This window comes from Triticum aestivum, chromosome 7B, assembly GCF_018294505.1.
Source record: "Triticum aestivum cultivar Chinese Spring chromosome 7B, IWGSC CS RefSeq v2.1, whole genome shotgun sequence".
NCBI classification, from domain to species: domain Eukaryota; kingdom Viridiplantae; phylum Streptophyta; class Magnoliopsida; order Poales; family Poaceae; genus Triticum; species Triticum aestivum.
The window spans coordinates 11,716,415-11,724,859 of NC_057813.1; positions in this window are offsets into that span (position 1 = coordinate 11,716,415).

Sequence of the window (8,445 nt, forward strand, 5' to 3'; positions counted from 1 at the left end):
CAGCCATGTTATGCTAACGCTTCCGCTTACGGTCTACGAGGGTACGTAGACAACACTCTCCCCTCTCGTTCATATGCATCACCATGATCTTGTGTGTGCGTAGGAATTTTTTGAAATTACTACGTTCCCCAACAAAGGGGTCATCTTAACTAGAGATAATTTGGCATGACACAACTGGCATGGTAGTACAAAATGTGTCTTCTGCCAACATTACAAGTCTATTAGGAACTTATTTTTTGAGTGTAAGTTTGCTCGGTCGGTTTGGGCCATAGTTCAAATAGCTTCAAATCTATACCCCCCACAAAGTGCACGTAATATGTTCGGCAACTGGTTGAGGGGAATTCAAAAACAATTTTCTACACACATTCTTGTGGGGGCGGCTGCCTTATGCTGGACATTGTGGCTTACCAGGAATGATGTGGTTTTTAATAATAAATGTGTTTCATCTCCCATGCAGGTTATTCATATATGTACGCGATGGCTTCATACTTGGTCTATCCTGCAGAGGCCGGAGGACATAGACCTTTTTATGATGGCCTCTACATGGCTGGAGCGTTCGGCCAGGGAGGTTTTCTACCCCCATGGATGGCGGTGTGATCTTTGGATAGGATCTGCCACATCTTAGGCTGGATTTACGATTCTTTTTAGCTCTGTTTCATTTTGTTGTTTTATCGGACCTTGGATTTGTTGGTTGTGTGCATCTAGTTATGCAGAGGCAGGACGTTCTTTTGATGCGACTGTATCACCTCGATAACTCAATTCAATGAAATGCCTTTTATTGAAAAAAAAATAGATCATACCCTCCAGTTGACCAGGAAAAAGCTGCGGCCATGGTGGCAGCGTTTTCCTTGGCCTTCTTCTTTGGAGCATCGGAGTTGTCACCCATGGTGATGTCGGTGAGGTCGAGGGCGTAGTTGAAGTGGAGGAACAACATCGAGCAACCGCGCCTTAGACGCTCCACAAAAACATAATCTCCCTTCTCCTCATTTAGAGTCACAAAGACGGGATTCCAGAGGTCTGCTCTCCTGTACAGTTGTGAACATAGACGGGATGGATCGCCAAGCAATAGCAGTGAGAGGAACAATGATGGGTTGTCTGTGAGGAGGTAGAGCAAAAGTGGTCTAATCAGGGTGGTGAGTAGCGTTGCCAACACCTCAAATATATAGGTGGTTAGGCACGGAGACGTGGGTTGTGGCCCACAACCGACTCGGTAACATCTCACGATCCGATGGTCTGGATCGTAGCACGCCCGTTAGTGACATGTAAATAATTGCCAATTAATTATTTGTTCCTAAAAGGCAATAATAAAGTGCATACATGACATAGGTCTGGGATCGGTTCGGTTCGGTTCATTCACGAAACACAACATGCGGGCGAGGCATGGTGAGACATACGACGGAGGAGGAGCGTGTGTGTACTGTGTGTGTACTACTTCTCTTCTCAAGCTCTAATAGCATGTGAAATAGAATACCTTATACATTGGTCGTAACTCTCCTCCAAATCCGGGTGGTGCTAAACTTCTCACCATGTCATGCAACCCAGCATGGGCCTTTGAGATTTTTCAGGAATTATTTCATATATGTACCCTGGGCTCATATATAATTCAACAATCTCCACCAGACCTCGGAGGCTCATTTTGTTGTCCTATGTTCCAAACAATGTTTTGATATACAATATTTAGTGAAGACCGATTAAAGTTGAACATCCACTAGAGCAAAGAGATACACTTCTTCAAAACCGAACAATGGAATATGCCTAAAATTGTCAGTTTGGTGTAACGGAATTTCACTAGTTCTCTTCCCAGTACTAGGTTTCCGAAGGCTAACCACGCGATGGAGCATATTAGCCACACTCCTCGCCTATTCATGAGCTTACTAGAGATTACCCTATCTCACAGGCTATGACCAACAGTTGGCTTCATATATGTGTGTTCTTTCAAATATTGCTTTGTACGATAGCATCTTGCTTATAAAATCCTCAAAATACATTAAGGAAAAAATCAACCTAGCATACATGCAATTTTGGAGAGTAGTGCATCTCCAACAGAGTGGGTTAGTGAAGTTACTCTCCTCTAGTAACCAATAGCTTATTTTTCCGTCCTACTTCATGGGACTTCGATCACATAGGTGCAGGTCACTACTGACGTCTTATACCAATCTCCCTCGATGCATTTCTATCACAACATTTGATAGTACTTTTGTGAAGGGTCATGTCAGAATTCTTAGACGACTGGATGTAATCCAAGCTATCACTCTAAAGTTTCTTAAATGTTTGACAAACCTCAATCTTCTCATTATCTTCTTTGTGAATTGCATGTTGTCCTTTGAACTGCTTGCTTTGACAAGCACTGTATGATTGTCACAGTTCATGAGGATAGATGAAATTAAATTTTCAATAACTGGCAAGTCCATAAAAAAATCTCTCGAAGTCACTCTACTTTAGTACAATATTTATCTATTGTTGTGAGTTATGCTTCCGGAAGGGGACCCTTGGCACACTGGTAAATCTCTCGATTAGTGTTTGAGGCCTTGTATAGTTGCAAATTGTAATTTTGATTGTGGCCTTGTATATAAAAATGGAGGGAGTACAAAACATGGAATGAAAAATATGGAGGGGATATTTTGGAGAGATGGCAACTAAGATTAAGAAATCTTAGGAAAAAAACAAAAGGGTGGAACGGGAATGTAGATGCCTGGTATAGGAAAATCAACATGGAGCTTATTAATAAGCTTGATGAATTGGATAAGAATGCTGAAATTAGGGGATTAACTGTAGCTGACAGGGAAGAGCAAAAAGATTTAAGAGCTCAGTTGTGTAGACTGTTGAAACAGGAAGAATTAAATGGCTGCAAAGCTAGAAAGATAAAGAGATAAAAGATGGGGATGGTAACACTAGATACTACCATGCTAAAGCGAATGGCAGAAGAAGAAAAATAGAATCATCTCTCTAGAACAGGAGGAGGGGGTGATAGAGGGAGAGGAACAATTGTTGAAATATATAATAAAAAATTGTTTAGTCATCCAGAAGAAACGTGTATCTCTTTGAGGGAACAAGAAATGGACAAAATCTCTGAGGAAGATAGGGACAATCTAACTAAGCCACTCCTTACAATAAGTATGATGTTGTTTTGGGGATGGAGAAAAATAAAAGCCCAGGACCAAATGGATTCCCTACTGATTTTTATCGGGATTTTTGGGATCTGGTGAAATGGGAGTTAAAAGAATTGGTATATGAGTTTGCAAAAGGCAAATTGGACATATCTAGATTAAACTATGGAATTATAACTTTGGTTCCTAAAACAGACGATGCTAATCAAATCCAAAAGTTTAGACCCATTTGTTTACTCAATGTTAGTTTCAAGATCGTTACAAATGCTTTAATGAATAGGCTTACTAGATGTATGTCTCATGTTGTTGCTCCTACTCGGACAACTTTTGTCAAGGGGAGATATGTAATGGAAGGGATTGTGATCTTACTTGAGGCTCTGAATATAATTCACTCTAAAAAACGGAGTGTATTGATCTTTAAAGTGGACTTTGAGAAAGCATATGAAAAAATTAAATGGCCCTTTGTTATACAAATGCTAAAATTGAAAGGTTCTTTCTGATAAATGGTTTGATTGGGTTATGAGTATAGTGACAGGGGGACATGTTGGGATTAGGGTGAATGATAGAATTGGCCCTTATTTTAAAAACCTTTAAAAGGGCTTAGACAGGGGGACTCCCTGTCTCCTTTAATGTTTAATTTAGCAGCAGATGCTCTGGCTGCTATTATGAAAAATGCCTTAAAACATGATGTAGTCAGAAGAATCCTGGGTGATAATATGACAAAAGGGATAAATATGTTACAATATGCAGATCATACTATTTTTCTGTTACCAGATTCTATTGATAGTGCTAAAAATCTCAAATTCATATTGGGGGCCTTTAACAAATGTCAGGGGTCAAAATAAATTTTCATAAAAGTGAGTTAATGCTTTTTGGTAATGTTGCAGACAACCAAGATATTTACCAAGTGATTTTCACATGTAAAATGGGGGTGCTATCCATGAAGTACTTAGGTATGCCAGTATCTGATGTCAGAATCAAAAATGCTCACTGGAGATGTGTTACTGATAAAATTGAGAAGAGGCGCAGTTGTTGGCAGGGGAGATTGTTGGGGTCTATTGCTGGTAGAATTACTTTGGTACAATCCTGCTTGACCAATATACCTTTGTTCATGATGTCCTTTTATCCCATCCCTATAGGGGTTGTGAAAAAAGTTGATTTCTATAGAGCGAGACTGGTATAGCAAGAGGATGAAAATATTAGAAAATATCGTTTAGTCAATTGGAAAACCTATTGTTTACCTAGAGATTTTGGGGGCCTAGGAATTCTTAATCTGAAGATTATGAACATAGCCATGCTGGCTAAGTGGTTCTGGAAGATGGAGATGGAGACTGGCTTATGGCAATTAGTATTGCTTAATAAGTATATGCCTGATGGATGCATTTCTAGAGTAAAGAAGAAAGTTGGTGACTCTAAATTTTGGAGCACTTGCTTAAAGTGAAAGACATTTTTTTATGAATTTGTGAAGAAAAAACTAGGGGATGGGAGAAAAACTAGATTTTGGAAGGATGTGTGGGTATATGATAAAACACTGAAAGAGAGCTATCCAAGAGTGTACAGTATGTGCTTTGATCACAATAACACTGTCTATGAAGCTATTCGGAAAGGCTGGGTTGGGTCTAAATTCAGAAGATCTTTGTATGGAGATTCCCTGGATTTGTGGACTAGTTTGAAAAAAAAAGATGTGGGGAAGTGGAAATGGGCTCAGGACAGGATGAGTTAGTTTGGACTCTTAGTGTTGATGCTAAATTTACTGTCAAATCTTTATATATGAAAATGACAACTAAGGGATGCAACTATCTACAATTTTTTTGTGGAAAGTGAAAGTACTAGCAAAAATAATTTTTTTTCCTATGGCTAGTTAATAAGACAAGTATTCTTACCAAAGACTCCTTAGTTAAAAGGGGAGGGGGTGGAAGGGTAGTGAGAAATGTGTATTCTGTGGTAAAAATGAAACAACCACTCGATTGTTTTTTATTGCTCCGCGGCATCTTTAATTTGGAGCCTATTGAAATGTACTTTTGGGCTAAGATCAATCCCATTGTCTATTGAGGATTGTTTTGACAATTGGGTTAAAACTTTCAACAAAAATGACAAGAAAATGGTCTTGGTTGGAATATTTGCTTTATTATGGGCAATTTGGAAGCGTGGAAATGGAGTGATAGTTGATAAGAAAAACTATAATGATCCAATGACTTTGATTATTCTAATGTGTCGTTGGATTTGTGATTGGGCTATGTTGTAGATAAAGGAGCAAAACATAGAGGTGTTGGTGCTGGGAACAGAACTTCTCGAGCGGGTAGCAAATAATGTCTACAAGGCTTCACAAGGCTGGAGATTCAACGTGATGTAGTTAAGCTAAAGCTGGTGAAGCCGCGTGGATGTCTTCTTCCCTGCTTGATAGTGTGCTCTACCTCCAATAGACCTCGTCTGTGTGGTGTCCTTAGGTAGTTTTATGTCCCTAGGAGTGGTTTTTGTCCATGTGGTGGAAAACTTGTGGTATTTTGCTTGGTTGTGGCGATAAAATGTTATGAATGCTTGGGGAGTTAGTCCGTGGTGACATTTCTTTTGGTATGCCAGAATGGATGCGCTTCTGGATGGCAGTTGATGGTAGGTTTCCGTCTTTCAATAGATGTCTGAACTTTGGTTCGAAATCACTAATTAAGGAGTATTCCTTGTGGAGATCACTCCAACTTTCCCAGGTTGCGACAAGTGGCGTTGTGCATGTGCGCCACTTGTCGCAACCTGGGTGTTTTCCTTTTTTTCTAGATCCGTTTATTCAAAACGTTTTATCTCTTAAACCGTGCGTCCAAATCTTGAACCGCTTTCGCCGTTGGATTCCCCGCGTCGAGATCTTCAAAACTAGATCCCATGTTGATAGGTTTTGACGGACTTTTTTTTCTCGAAAAACCCGGACTAAAAAAACCGACGAAAAAACCGAACTGGGAACACGGGTTTTTTCCCTTTCCGAAAGAGGCACGCCCGTGCCTCTGACGAAATCACAACCGTGCCTCTCGCAGAAGCAAAACCATGCCTCTCGTGAAAGAAAAAAATTAAAAAACGCGTTTTTTTTCCTTTTCAAAAGAGGCACGCCCGTGCCTCTCGCGGAAGCAAAACCGTGCCTCTCGTGAAAGAAAAAAAAAAGAAAACGCGTTCTTTCCCTTTCCGAAAGAGGCACGCCCGTGCCTCTCGCGAAAGCACAATCACGCCTCTCGCGGAAGCAAAACCGTGCCTCTTGCGAAAGAAAAAAAACGAAAACGTGTTTTTTCCGTTTCCGAGGAGGCACGGCCGTGACTCTCGGTAAAGCACAACCGTGCCTCTCGCGAAAGAAAGAAAAAACAGAAAACATGTTTTTTTTCGTTTCCAAGAGGCACGGCCGTGCCTCTCGCGAAAGCACAACCGTGCATCTCGCAAAAACAAAACCGTGACTCTCACGAAAAAATGCGTCTTTTGCGCAAAAAAATTATTTTTTTTGAAATTTTTTTTTGGTCGAAAAGTTAGGGAAGACCGGTGAAAAACCAAAACGCCAAAAAAAACCCAAAAAAACCGTTTAAAAAGCCGAAAATGCGTGCGGAAAAATAAGAAAAACAAAATCCGGAGGGAGCGCCCAGAGCACGACACGTGGCGAATAGCTAAGAGCGCGCCAAATGACGTTGATCGTTGCAAGGCTCCCGAAGAAGCGTTCGTTAATTAGTTGCTCCCACTTTGATTTCTATTAATAGAAATCGGAGGGGACAAGCCCTTCTTTTATCAAAAAAAAAAGAGTGCTGGGCTACAGTTTTTTCTTAAACGTGCGGATCTCACTTGCCACGGCCCACAAGCCCACCTAGTGACTGGAGCTGAGCACGCCGACGGAATTTCTTATTGGACGCTCGTTGCGTCAAAGTGTCCCCGTTTCGCACAGACCTGGCAAATCGAGCGATGTCATGGGCTGGCCCATTTAACGTATTTGCATCGTTTTTGGTTTTGGGAACATTCTAGAGTTTTTAGATGGATTTTTCCGGGTTTTGGAATCTTCTAGAAGGTTCCTGAACCGGCATTTTCTTTTTCAGTTTATTTTTCGTTTTTCGTTTTTATATTTCTTTTCTTTTTCGTTTTTTTCTTTTCTTTTTCTGTTTCTTTTTTTCCATGTTTTCCCTTTTTTCAAGTTTATTTTTATTTTTCAATTTTTTGGAAATATCAATTATTATTCAGATTTTTAAAAATGTCCCTGGTTTTCAAATTTTGTTCATAAATTCGAAAAATGTTCGTTGTTTCAATTTTTTTTCCGAATTTCAAAAAATGTTCCTGTTTTTCAAATTTTGTTCACAAAATTAAAAAAATGTTCCTATTTTTCAAAAATTGTTCATAAATTCAAAAAATGTTCGTTGTTTCAAAAATTTTGTTCTGAATTTAAAAAGAATGTTGCTGTTTAATAATTTTGTTCACAAATTAAAAAAATGTTCGTGGTTTTAAAAATATTTTCGGAATTTCAAAAAAGATATTTGTTTTGAGGATTTGTTCACCAAATCGGAAAAATGTTCATGTTTAAAATAATGTTCGTGGTTTTATCATTTTGTTTGCAATTCCAATAAGTGTTCCCATGTTTCAAATTTTGTTCGCATTTCCAAAAACTCATACAATACAAATTTTATTTGTATTAAAAATGTTCTGTTTTAACTTTTTTGTTCCGAACGTAAAAAATGTTCATGCTTTCCATTTTTGTTCAGAACTTAAAATCTGTTCGTGATCTCTGGAAATATTCGGAAATTTGAAGAAAGGTTCACATTTTTTCGTAATTTTTTTGTTTTTTCAGAATGGTTAAATTTTTTTTAAAAATGTTCGCGTTTTAGAAAACTGTTCAGGATTTGCAAGATTTGTTCGTGTTTAATTTTTAATGTGGGATATCAGAAAATCTTCACTTCTAAAAAAAGGAATATAGTGAAATCACGGTATTTCAAAAGTGCTCGCAATTTTTGAGAAATGTTTTCCAAATCTCAACGCTTTCTGTGTGGTCTTATAATATTTTGCACCCCTTACTGGCAGCTGTTGTTGTCTGGTGTAGTGGCGAAGGGCTCGCTGTCTGTTGCATGAGGTCCTGGGTACAAATCCCGTAAGTATTGTTTTTTTTATGCCCCCTTTTTATGTTGCGCGTCACGAATCAGATTGGGCCGGCCCAGTAGCGCGTCTCCCCTGTGCGTCTAGCTGCTGTATGACGCAAAACGCGTCATATAGGTTGTCACCTTGAACTTGAAATACTCTGCCTTGGCGCCCGAACATAACCGCCTCAACCAACAGCTATCGCTTCTCATCTTCTCCGCCTCGCCGGGGCGCCAAGAAACCAAGAACTCATCCTCCC